The 12164-nt window shown below is 39.6% G+C and overlaps 1 long non-coding RNA gene across 1 annotated transcript; it reads left to right on the top strand.

Moving 5' to 3' along the window:
• Positions 1–1169: 1169 nt before the first annotated feature.
• On the top strand, positions 1170–10873 carry LOC311081712. Its single transcript, XR_014605984.1, has 3 exons — positions 1170–1614; positions 6332–6441; positions 6723–10873. It is a non-coding gene; the product is annotated as an uncharacterized lncRNA (long non-coding RNA).
• Positions 10874–12164: the final 1291 nt, after the last annotated feature.

The following is a 12164-nucleotide window of genomic DNA, read 5'->3' on the forward strand; positions in this document are numbered from 1 at the left end:
CTGGGTTCTGTTCGAGAGGAGCCAAGACAAGACAAGAGGTCTTTTTTGGATTCCCTGCTTCTCTTTTACGGCATCAAGGTGTAAATTAATAACACTGTCATACTTGCTGAACAACTCCACTAACTCCAAGAAACACGACGATTGTGAATCAATTCACAAATGTCAAAAATAGATAAAAAAAAAAAAAAAGTTTTTCTAATAACATAATATTGACGGAACGCACCGGCGCAGAGCTCCTGAGAAGTCCTGATTATATTGCCTGCTATTTACTTCTTATTTATTAAATCCAGGCAATTGGTTGATGAAACATTGATTAAAATTAAGATACAATTAATACAAAAGGAAATTCACTTTAAAGAAAGGCTTTCTACAAAAACAAACTTAATGGAGTGGTCAAAATCATGTCTGCCCACTCCATTTATCTCCCGATTGCGAGATTCGAAGATCTTATAATCTTACTCATGCTTTTCACTTTTCATATAATCAACATAGATGTAATTAAAAAAATATTTTATTTAAACTAAACTAAAGATTTAACTAAATCGTTTTCTTTAACCCTCTGGGGTCTGGGGTGTTTTTGGGGTCCTTGAGATGTTCTGACATGCCCTGACATTTGTGCTTTTTTTCAGTTGCTTATAAACATATCAATGGCAAAAAAAAATTACACTCTATTTAGCACAAACAGGACTACCATTATATGTGAGCCACATGTATGTACATGTTTTCATTTTTGAGAGAATAATGTTTATGCATGGTTATTGAAAAAACTAAAAATGAAAGTTTCTGAAATAAGGCCACAAAACACATACTAAATATGTGTCAATAAGACTTTTGACTAATGGATGTCATTGCCTAGGGTTTTTTCTTCAAAATGATGTGAAAATCATCCTGTCTAATCATTCACATAAAACGATACATTGATTTAAGTTTTGTGAAACACTTTTAGTTTGGAAAGCCAATATGCGGATGGGGCGTAAACGATCATGCACATTTAGTAGTTCACACCTGATGAGACAATGCCCCTGCATACTTAATGAGCCATTCATTCAGGTGTGTCACCTATAGCTAACTTAAATTGTGAAGAATGCTGTACATAGAGTGTGTGAAGATGACATTTCCTTTGCAAACATTGTTTCTGGGGCAACGCAGCAGAACAGGAAACCACCAGCCCTGCATGAGATGACGGAAGCTGAAATGCTTGAGCTTGTGCGGAAGATCAGCATCAGTGACTGCTGAATGTTATGCCATTAGAATTGCTTTTTAGAGCTATGCTGCATGGTGTTTAGAAAACTATTTTTAAGGCAGAACCTGAGTTCAAATGAACTCAAGGCTATATAAGACGCAAACAAAGGAAGATTTATTGCTCTTCCTTGCAACCAACAACCTAGTACGCCAGCTTTACTAGGCGCAAGAAGCATGCTATCTTTAGCTATTTTTTACATCTGTTAGTTAGTACTCATTGATAATCTGTAACAAGTATTCTTATCATTTGATTATTTTAATAAAGTTTGTTAAACATTTTTTATAATCATCTGACTGAATCTTGGATTTCTTGAGTACCGTCTTCTTCTGCCTGGAACAGGAAATCTTTTGTGAAGGAGACGCGCACGTGGGGTGAGCATTCTTTCTGTTGAAAGTATTATTACCATGTGTGCTGATTTGATCATATAGCCTAGCCAAAGAGGCAGCATGTAACAGAGTGTTGTTATATTGCAAAAAAGGTTTAAGGAGTACCTCAAAAGACAGACTTATAATACTTGTGATATATCTATTATTTTCATAGTAGAATATTAGCTTGTATAGACTGTTCGTCTAACTCATTAAGGGCACGACTAGGGGATAAGCTCCTTAGTTACTGCGAGATTATTTCTATAAACTCTGAGGAGGGTTTTAGAATAATTGGGAACAGTATTAATCGTGAACCATTACAAAATACAAGCTTCATAAAAATGATGATTCTAGAAGAAAATTTCAGATGGCATTTAGAGGCTTTTGCATCTGAACTCTTCATATACACACACACACACACACACACACACACACACACACATACACACACACATATATATATATGCATACACACACACATATATATATATATGTGTGTGTATATATTTATACACAAAGATTTTTATATACATTTTTCTTTTTCTTTTTTTTCACAAATTGTGCTTGCAAATTGTATAATATCCAAGGTAAACATGTCTAGTAATTGTGCAGTTAATTCTCATATTTTCAGTTTTGGAATATTTATCCTCTCCCCAAATTTGTTACTAATAAAACACAATACAAATTATTTAAAGAAAAAAACTTTTAATAGTTTGTTTACATCTACCTTGTAAATATATTTTTTTATTAAAAAGGTTACAATTACAACAACGTTGTACAGTACGTTACAGTAACGTTGTTTTTATGAAATATTAGGGCATATAAATGTTAATTTGCAGTTTAATACGTTGCTTATACAAATAGCCTACATTTTATTTCAACATATTTCAGTCGATTTTTACTCATCTCAGTATAGCAATACAGTTTGCTAAAACATCATCATTCATTCACACACGCGATTTAAATTTAAACTGTCTTTTGCAAGCTGTGGTAAACAGCGCGCATCTCTGCCGTTCATTCATTCATAAACAGAAACCCGATTCACGTGAGAAGGGAAAAAAACTTACTACTGTATTCCTCAGCTCGCTCCTCGATATACCCACACTTCTGAGGGACATTTTCCATTATTATTATTCCTCACAGCGCTGCGAGACGGTGTAAACAAGTAATGATCTGAATAAACTTATGTTTTCTCGAGCTGATATGGGGGCGTTCACAGGATTGCGCCGTGGATTGCCTCAGTCATTTGCGTTTGAATAGCGCGCGCTCTCCTTGGGCGGGGTCACATTACATTTGAATTAGCTGTAATGAGCTCGACTGGAATCGCTCTCTTTTAATACAGATTTCACAAGTTGAGAATATTTGTTTTTTATATAAATTACTTCATTTAAAAGAAGAGAATTCAAGCTTCATGCCTGTGTGTCTGTATGTCTGTTTGACTGAGTATTCGCTGAGTTATTGTTCATTTTCGGACGCGTTTCAGAATGGACTTAACTGACAGAGAGAAGGCAGAACTAGCTTCGTGTTTATTTTTCTTTATTTGGCGAAAAACACAACACTTTGTTTTTATTGTGAGTATACACAAAAATAATACACATTTAACAGAATCGATTGATGTATGAAACTCCTATGGAAAATCAAAGTCAACAGAGTTTTTATGAGTTTCTTTTACACTGATAAAAAAAAAGCGAGCTGGTATCGCCGGCGATACCGCCGACCTCAGGGGGTTAATGACTAGGCTAACACGTATAGGCCTATTAGCCTACAGTACAGATAAACGTAATGTCGGAGCGGGATTTGAGCGAACGCCGTCTTACTGGTGAGCATGTGGGGGCAGAGGTATGATTTTCGAACAGTCATCGAAAAATATTTTGCTTGATATGCCAATCCTTAATATTTGGTGTTTTAAATGCCAACCCTTCTTCATCCGGTGGGTAGTATTACTTTTGGTTTGCGCAGTGTAATTCACGGAATTGATTGCTCTGCTACCAGCCTCTGTCACGTACCATGTGGAGCTTGTGACTATTGCAAGCGCGCAGCTGAGAAGACAGTGTGGCTGTCAAATCTGTCACTGGGAAACTTTGTAACGCGTTACACACAACACTGCAGATATGTTATATGTACGTTATACGTAGGTTTATGTCACAGGTCGGGGTGGAGCGCCAGCGGGCCGCCCACCCCTCCGCTTGCGTGCCACCCCTGAGGAGCTGACCGTGGACACAAAGGAGACAGACACAGAATTAAAAATAAATGTTCTTTTATTAAATAAATAAAACAGTTTCTCTTCAGCATTCATCTTTCCTTCGGGAGCAGGTTCTTCACTGGACTCAGACAAAGAATGGAAAGGACATGAGGATACGTGTAACTCACAGCATTAGCAGGCTCTTCACTAGCCTCAGACAGAGAGTGGAGAATACGTATGACTCACAGCATTAGCAGGCTCTTACAGCATTAGCAGGCTCTTACAACATTAGCAGGCTCTTCCAGCATTAGCAGGCTCTTCCGGCATTAGCAGGCTCTTCCGGCATTAGCAGGCTCTTCCGGCATTAGCAGGCTCTTCCGGCATTAGCCGGCTCTCCACTGGACTCAGGCAGCGAGTGGAGGATACGTGTAACTCACAGCATTAGCAGGCTCTTCACTAGCCTCAGACAGAGAGTGGAGAATACGTATAACTCACAGCATTAGCAGGCTCTTCCAGCATTAGCAGGCTCTTCCAGCATTAGCAGGCTCTTCCGGCATTAGCAGGCTCTTCCGGCATTAGCAGGCTCTTCCGGCATTAGCAGGCTCTTCCGGCATTAGCCGGCCCTTCACTGGACTCAGGCAGCGAGTGGAGGATACGTGTAACTCACAGCATTAGCAGGCTCTTCACTAGCCTCAGACAGAGAGTGGAGAATACGTATAACTCACAGCATTAGCAGGCTCTTCCAGCATTAGCAGGCTCTTCCGGCATTAGCAGGCTCTTCCGGCATTAGCAGGCTCTTCCGGCATTAGCAGGCTCTTCCGGCATTAGCAGGCTCTTCCGGCATTAGCCGGCCCTTCACTGGACTCAGGCAGCGAGTGGAGGATACGTGTAACTCACAGCATTAGCAGGCTCTTCACTAGCCTCAGACAGAGAGTGGAGAATACGTATAACTCACAGCATTAGCAGGCTCTTCCAGCATTAGCAGGCTCTTCCGGCATTAGCAGGCTCTTCCGGCATTAGCAGGCTCTTCCGGCATTAGGACATGCACATGTCCTCTGCCTCCCCTTTTCCTCACACCAAAATGCCTTTTTATATCCATTGTTAAGACACACGTCCCAATTGCTGATCGCCTCCCTCATCACTCACAGCTGACACTCGTTTCTTCCTTCATTACCCCGCGATCGACAGTCAACGTCAAAACCGGAACCGGCCCGGTGTCCCACCGGAAATGCTCCGACGGGGAAACGCCCCCCTCAAAAAAAAAGGTTCCGTCAGCCTTTTTTGTCACCCCGTGACATTTACTGTACTGCCCTCCACAGGCACACAGTGTGTATCAGTGCAATGGCAGTCACAAAAAGTTAGAGATTCAGCTGAAGTTTGTATTCATTGACTACAAGTATGCTGCTAGAACAGGCACACATTCATTTTCCTGTTGGTTTTTTGCAATTTTGGGACATATGCTGGCAAATGTAACCTTACAGTTGACTTGCCAAATCACTTCCATTTATTTTATTAATAAAATATATTGGAAGTAAATTCTTTATGGGTCATTATAAATACTTTGCTTTAAAAGTACCAAGTAGTCACACACAAAAAAGATGCATCGATAATCGTTTTAGCATCGCAGCCCTCTGAATCATAATTGAATCGTGAGGTGCCTAGAGATTCCCACCCCTAACAGGTGGTAGTACTTTTTAAAGCCATGCACGGGCCTCAAATTTAGGCCCTAGCCCGGCCCTGGCCAGAGACGCTCAGGCCCTAACCCGACCCGTGTCCGACAGCTCATCAGGATTCTCAGCCTGAGTCCGACTGGAGCCCGTTTTTTTCTTCCATTACACAGCCTACCCTATGTTCCACCCCAGTGAACTATGACGTGAAAATTGGCCCAAAGCCCGGCCCTATGGGCGTAAATAAGTCGGGGCCCGTCGGGCTCGGGCTGAAATGTAGGGCTTTAGTAATTCCCCTCTTTCTTCTGCCTCATCCACCCACCTCTGATTTTCCGATGGGTTTGTGAGATAGTTGTGAAGGATGCAGGCTGCAGTGACTATAGAGTCTGCATTCTTTGGCTTCACATTCATCCTTGTATGGAGTACCTTCCACCTGGATGACAGAATACCAAAGGCACATTCCACCACCATCCTTGCCCGTGACAGTTTGTATAGTCCAGTCATTTTAAGCCAAAATGGGGGTCATCAAGACAAACAAAAAATGTATTACAAGTTTTTAAATTGTTTGTTAACATTGTTTGCAAACGGAGCATAATCTAATTATGTATGTGCTAATTTGCATAAATACCACTACAGATCTAAACATTGGGTATAGCCAGGTGAAAATGTCTGCTGCTCAATTGCTCTACAGGTCATGTGGACAGACTCAGCAACGGTGCTTATCCCTAGACGGTAATGGAAGGCCAGACTGGTGAAGCTCTCTCCAGTTCCCAGAAATCTGTGGAAAACATAAATAAATATAACATACGTTTTTTTTCTGTATAACATATATATGGATAAATTCACATATGTATATTTATAATTTATTTTACAGTGAGTGAATGCAAGCGAAGATGGAAGTTGTTGAGAGATGCTTTTGTCAGAAACAAGAAGCAAAAAAAAATAATTTGCCCAGTGGTTCTGCAGGTGGCACAGTCAGGGAATGTAAGTACGACAGAGTAATGTCATTTCTGTTGCCGTACATGCAGCCTAGAAAGTTAGTATGACATTGTTGTTGACCTTATGTTTTACCTTGCTATTTAGTTTCTTATTTTCTTTTATAGACAATTAGTACAAAATATTGTTTCACTGAGCTTTATAGACAATTTGTACAACATATTGTTTCACTGAGCATGAGTATAATATTACTTGTGTGTAATGTACAGCAATACTGATGTATTGGTGCCATATATATTGATATCATATATTGATTAATTTAATTGCAGTTCCAGACACACTTTGCAGAGTGAGCTGGAACCTCTGGACTTGACTGTGGCTGAGGAGGAAGTGGAGCCAGAGTTGTCTGAACTCACTACACCTTTCAGTCCCCTTCCTGCCATACAGAGACCTGCAACACCCTTACTGGCAGACGAAAGATCGGCTACCCTCACACCACTGCCTAGCACCTCCACACTACAAATAACACCTCACAGAGCTGACACCCCTACTAGAGTGCGGATTGGGCCGAATTTTTCTGTCCGAGCCCGGCCCGCGTCCGACAGAGCAGTAACCGAACCCAACCCGAGCCCGACAGGCATAAAGATATTTATGTCCGAGCCCGGCCCGAGCCCGACAGGCATAAAGATATTTATGTCCGAGCCCGGCCCGAGACCGACAGTTAAAATCCCATTTTTTTCTCATACTAATGACACATGTACGTTTGTTTGTGTGGAAAGCCCGCTTTTATTAAGCAACTGTAGGAAGGCATTCGGAAATGTCAACAGGATGAGTGCATCAGCGCGCACGGAGCAACAAGCGCACTTAACACAGACGCGCATGCACGTGTTTCGTTGTCACGGCTACATAAACAAATTTCCACACACAGGAAGACAGATGTTATGGTAATATTTTACATGTAACGTTATTTTAATCACAAAAACGAACGTTTGCATCAAGTGAAAGCATCAGGCACATTGGCTACCTACATAATAAGCTGTTTTAAATTTAAAATGTTCAATGCCTTATCGCGCTGACGTGACCGAACCAGACCCAAACCCGAACATAATTTCTAAATATCTGTCCGAATATTCGGGTCGGGCTCAGGTCGGGTAGCCATCCTCTAACCCCTACCCCCACCATACATCCCAGGGTTCAGGCACTGATGACTGACAGTCAACAACACAGACTAAAGCGGAGAAGAACTACTCGGTTACTATCGTAACCTCGGTTCCCTGAGATAGGGAACGAGTATTGCATAGCTATACGCAGTGGGGAAACTCATTTCCTCAGATTTACTGAAGCTTAAAATGTAAAGCGCATTGCAGCTCCACAGCTAGCACAGTGAGAGACTGGCTCACTCATTGGCTGTGCTGCAGCAACTGCACATCCAATGGCGAAGGCGCCTCCAACATATGCACCAATCAGCTAACAGCGCTGTTTTCCCCTTCCTTTTGACATTTCAAAAGTGATTGAAGTCACGAAACAGTTAATAAACAAATGCTGTCAGATGCCAACGAAAATGCTGAGGTTTAAATTAGTAAAAAGTTAAGTAAAAGTTTCTTGAGTGGAGCGTTTGCTTATGCCATGAGGCTAATGCATGTGCTTAACCGTCTCAGAGATTACGGACTGAAGTTGTCTCCCAACAAGTGAATTTTTTTTGAATTTTTCAGACATCTGTCCGCTACCTGTCTCTAGAGAAGGCGTAAGGACAGATCCTGAGAAAATTTGAGCAATTACAACCTGGCCGAGACCCCAGAATTTAAAGGAACTTAGATCATTCCTGGGATTCTCAGGATATTATAGACGCTTCAAAAAAATATTACTCAAAAGTCGTCAAGCCCCTGACTAACCTCATAGCTGGATATCCTCCTCAGCAGAAAGGGGGAATGGTAACAGCTAAAGACAACAAGTATTTAAACACAAAAGAGCTTTTTGCAGAACGCTGGAGCCATGTGTGTTAGACAGCATTCAAAGAGATCCTCAACAAGTTAGTGTCTGCTCCTGTTCTTGGCTTCGCTGATCCTAAGCTGTCATATATATTACATACGGATGCAAGCACGACAGGGTTGGGCACAGCCCTGTACCAAGAACAGAACAGGCAACCTCTGGTCATTGCTTATGCGAGCCGAGGGCTGACTCAAAGGTAATCTAAATACCCTGCCCACAAGCTCGAATTTATGGCTCTTAAATGGGCCATCATCAGGGAATTCCATGATTATCTATATGGTAGATAACTGATAACAATCTGAACTCGCTAGGTTTATTGAATGTCATATTTGACTGCATGTTAGAAATATGGCTAAGTCAAAAGAATGGTCCAAAAAGTTAAGAGAAGATATCATCGCCCTTCACAAACAAGGAACAGGATACAAAAAGATATAAAAGGCGCTAAATGTTTCTAGAGACACCATAGGAAGCATATTTTGTTGCATAGGTGGTCCTGGAAGATTCTACAGTGGCCATCAGTCACCTGACTTGAACCCCATAGAAAATTTCTGGTGGGATTCGAAGAAGGCGTTTGCAGCACGCAAACCCAAGAATATTACTGATCTGGAGGCTATTGCTCATGAGGAATGGGCTCAGATTCCTCAGAAAAGCTGCCAGAAGCTGGTGCCTGGTTATACATCGTGTTTGCAGCAGGTCATAAAAGCAAAAGGGTGTTCTACTAAGTACTAAAGATGCTTGTCATGAAGGGGTTGAATAATTTTGAGACTGCATAAGTCATTTAAATTTACATTTTCAGATGAATTTGGGGACACCACTTTGTTGTGTTAAGCTTTTTCAATTACTTTTGTTTGATTTGATACACTGATTGTGCACCACACTTTATTGATGTTCTTGCTGTAACAATTGTGTTGAAGTGAAAAATCTGGTTACATTTAATTACAGTTCATGTGAAATAGTAATCGATTTGTGTGTTTACCAATTACTTGCAATTGTGCCATTTACCATATTGGAATCCACTGGCCTTTAGAGGAGGGTTACTTTATAATATAATATAATATAATATAATATATTAATTTATTTTTAAAATAATAATATTTATTTATCTATTTCTCTCTCTCCTTTATACACACATGTGTGATTCCAATGTAGGCCTAGTTTTTGCGAAATTAAAACAAACATGATGGAAAAAAGAGAAATAAATAAATTTTTAAAGCTCATTTTGTCAGAGTGACGACTAGCCTAATAATTAGCATATGTAGCTCAACTTCTGCAAACATGTTACAGTGCATAATAAACACCAAATGAGAGTATAAAGATGTGAATTAGTGTAGTGATTATTATTTTTCAATAGCAAAACATATCCAAGTTGTCATCTAAGTCTTGTGGTCATTCTGACACGATGACAGTTCTATCAATTCATTCTAATAGGCCTTTTATTTTGGAGTGTAGCACCGCAGGATGGATTTGGGGAGGGAAATGGGTGTAATTGCAAATCTTTTAATTGAATTAGAGAGCTCTGCAGAGGTCTGCCATTGCAATCTTACTAGTACAAATTTAATTGTAGAGCTCCGTAACTGGAATTATTACAAGTAAGAATCAAATTAACAAGCTCTCCAATTCAGTTGTTACTTGTAGGAACTGATTTAGAGAGCTCTCTAATTTATTTCTTAATAGTAAGAATGCAATTACAGAGCTCTCTTATTTAATTATTATTAAGGCCATGTGTCCAAAGCGCTTAGTGCTCAGCGTGAAATAGACGCTCAGCACATCGTCAAGCTGCTGCCTACAAAAAAAAAAAAAAAAAAAAAAAAACGCTTTGGTGGACACATTGTTATGGTATGGAGACACAGGAGAGGAAGAATTGATAGTGAACAGTGATTTATAGTGATGTGACGTTCGGCACCGAGGCTTCGAAGCTTGTATCAAAAAAAATAAACATCTCACATTGAAGCAGTCAGTGTATCAGAGCTTGATTCGTTTTGCCATAACCACGTGATCTGTGACGTCCAAAGCTTCGTTTCCACACACAGTCATGTGACTGCTTCGTATTCAGATTCAAAAATAGCGCGAACCCCTTGAGAGTGTCATGCCCTTCAGTAGTAGTAAATAAAAAAAGAAATAGACTTAGCCCTCACACTGTTGAACAAGTATGGGATTAATATCCTGCCATGATTCAAAACTGAAAATAAAGTTCTGAAAGGTTGAAACTAAGTGTTCGAAAACTCAAAATCTTACAAAAAAAAGTTTTGCAAGATCGAAAAATAGTTTTTGAGATTTCCTTCTTCAGAACTGCAAAAAAAAATTACGATGTTGCGCAAACAATTTTTCAGAGTTTCAAATTTGTCAGTGTTCTCCCACTGTATTAGTTTGTTTTCCAGGTTTGAAACCTTGTAAATGGTGATCTGAAAACTGGTGTGCGAATGTGTGAAAAAAAGTTTTGAAACTCTGAAAACAGAGTTTTGCAGGCTTGCAAAGTGGTAAAAAAAATAAAAATCTCTGCAAACATAATATTGTGTTTGAGTTTTCCTTCTTCAGAAGTGCAACACTCTTTTTTACGATGTTGCGCAAACAATTTTTCAGAGTTTCAAATTTGTCAGTGTTCTCCCACTGTATTAGTTTGTTTTCCAGGTTTGAAACCTTGTAAATGGTGATCTGAAAACTGGTGTGCGAATGTGTGAAAAAAAGTTTTGAAACCCTGAAAACAGAGTTTTGCAGGCTTGCAAAGTGGTAAAAAAAAATTAAATCTCTGCAAACATAATATTGTGTTTGAGTTTTCCTTCTTCAGAAGTGCAACACTCTTTTTTTACGGTGTTGTGCAATCATTTTTTCAGAGTTTCGAATTTGTCACTGTTCTCCCAGTGTATAGTTTGTTTTCCAGATTTGAAACCTTGTAAATGGTGATCTGAAAACTGGTGTGCGAATAGGTGAAAAAAAGTTTTGAAACTCTGAAAACTGAGGTTCGAAAGGGCGCAACTTATTACATTACATTTGCACTCCTATTGCAGACTATTTTTTCAGAGCTGAGTTTACAACACCCACTTTGCGGAGATACGCCCACACAGTTGCGAGCTTGCGACTCACGTGATTTGTGGCAGCGTTGTCACGCAGCTCTGCTCTGAAACTCTGAAACTCAGACTGAGCGAAAATGAAGCTTCGCAACTTCGCAACTTAAAAAAAGCCTGGAGGGAGGGCCTTCTGCTATTGGCCAATGCTTTGCTGTCTGCTGACGTACAGTCCAATCACAAGGTGTATTTACTGGAAAGGTGGGATTGACCGCCTGCTCCGCCAATGACGAAAGCGCACAGGATACGCTAACAGGATGCACGGCTTTTTAAAAAGTTTATTTTATAAATTATCCTTAAAATAGAATATTCTGAAAAAGTGACGTTTCCATTTTTGCTGATTCACATTGGTATCAAAATAGGTAAAACACATTTCAAAGTTACATACACCATTATGTTTTTGTAAAGATCACATTAGTTAACTGTAGGCCTATAAATTACAATCAGATTATAACAGATTATTATTTGATAACACCATTCAAAAGAATATTCAACATGAATGCCCCATTATGTTTTATGATTATTATTTGTTTTTTAACTACAATTGTATTCATAAGTTTTATTGGCTTTTTTATTGGCCAGCAGCAGTCCTTAAACAAACATAAAATACACATAATATACACTAAATATTTTTATATTTTATATATATATATTTTTTTTTTTATGCTTGTTTTGCATATTAAACTTTTTATAAATGCCACCTCTGATGCAGATTCTGTT

This window comes from Abramis brama (assembly GCF_963993115.1).
Source record: "Abramis brama genome assembly, chromosome: 4".
NCBI lineage: Eukaryota > Metazoa > Chordata > Actinopteri > Cypriniformes > Leuciscidae > Abramis > Abramis brama.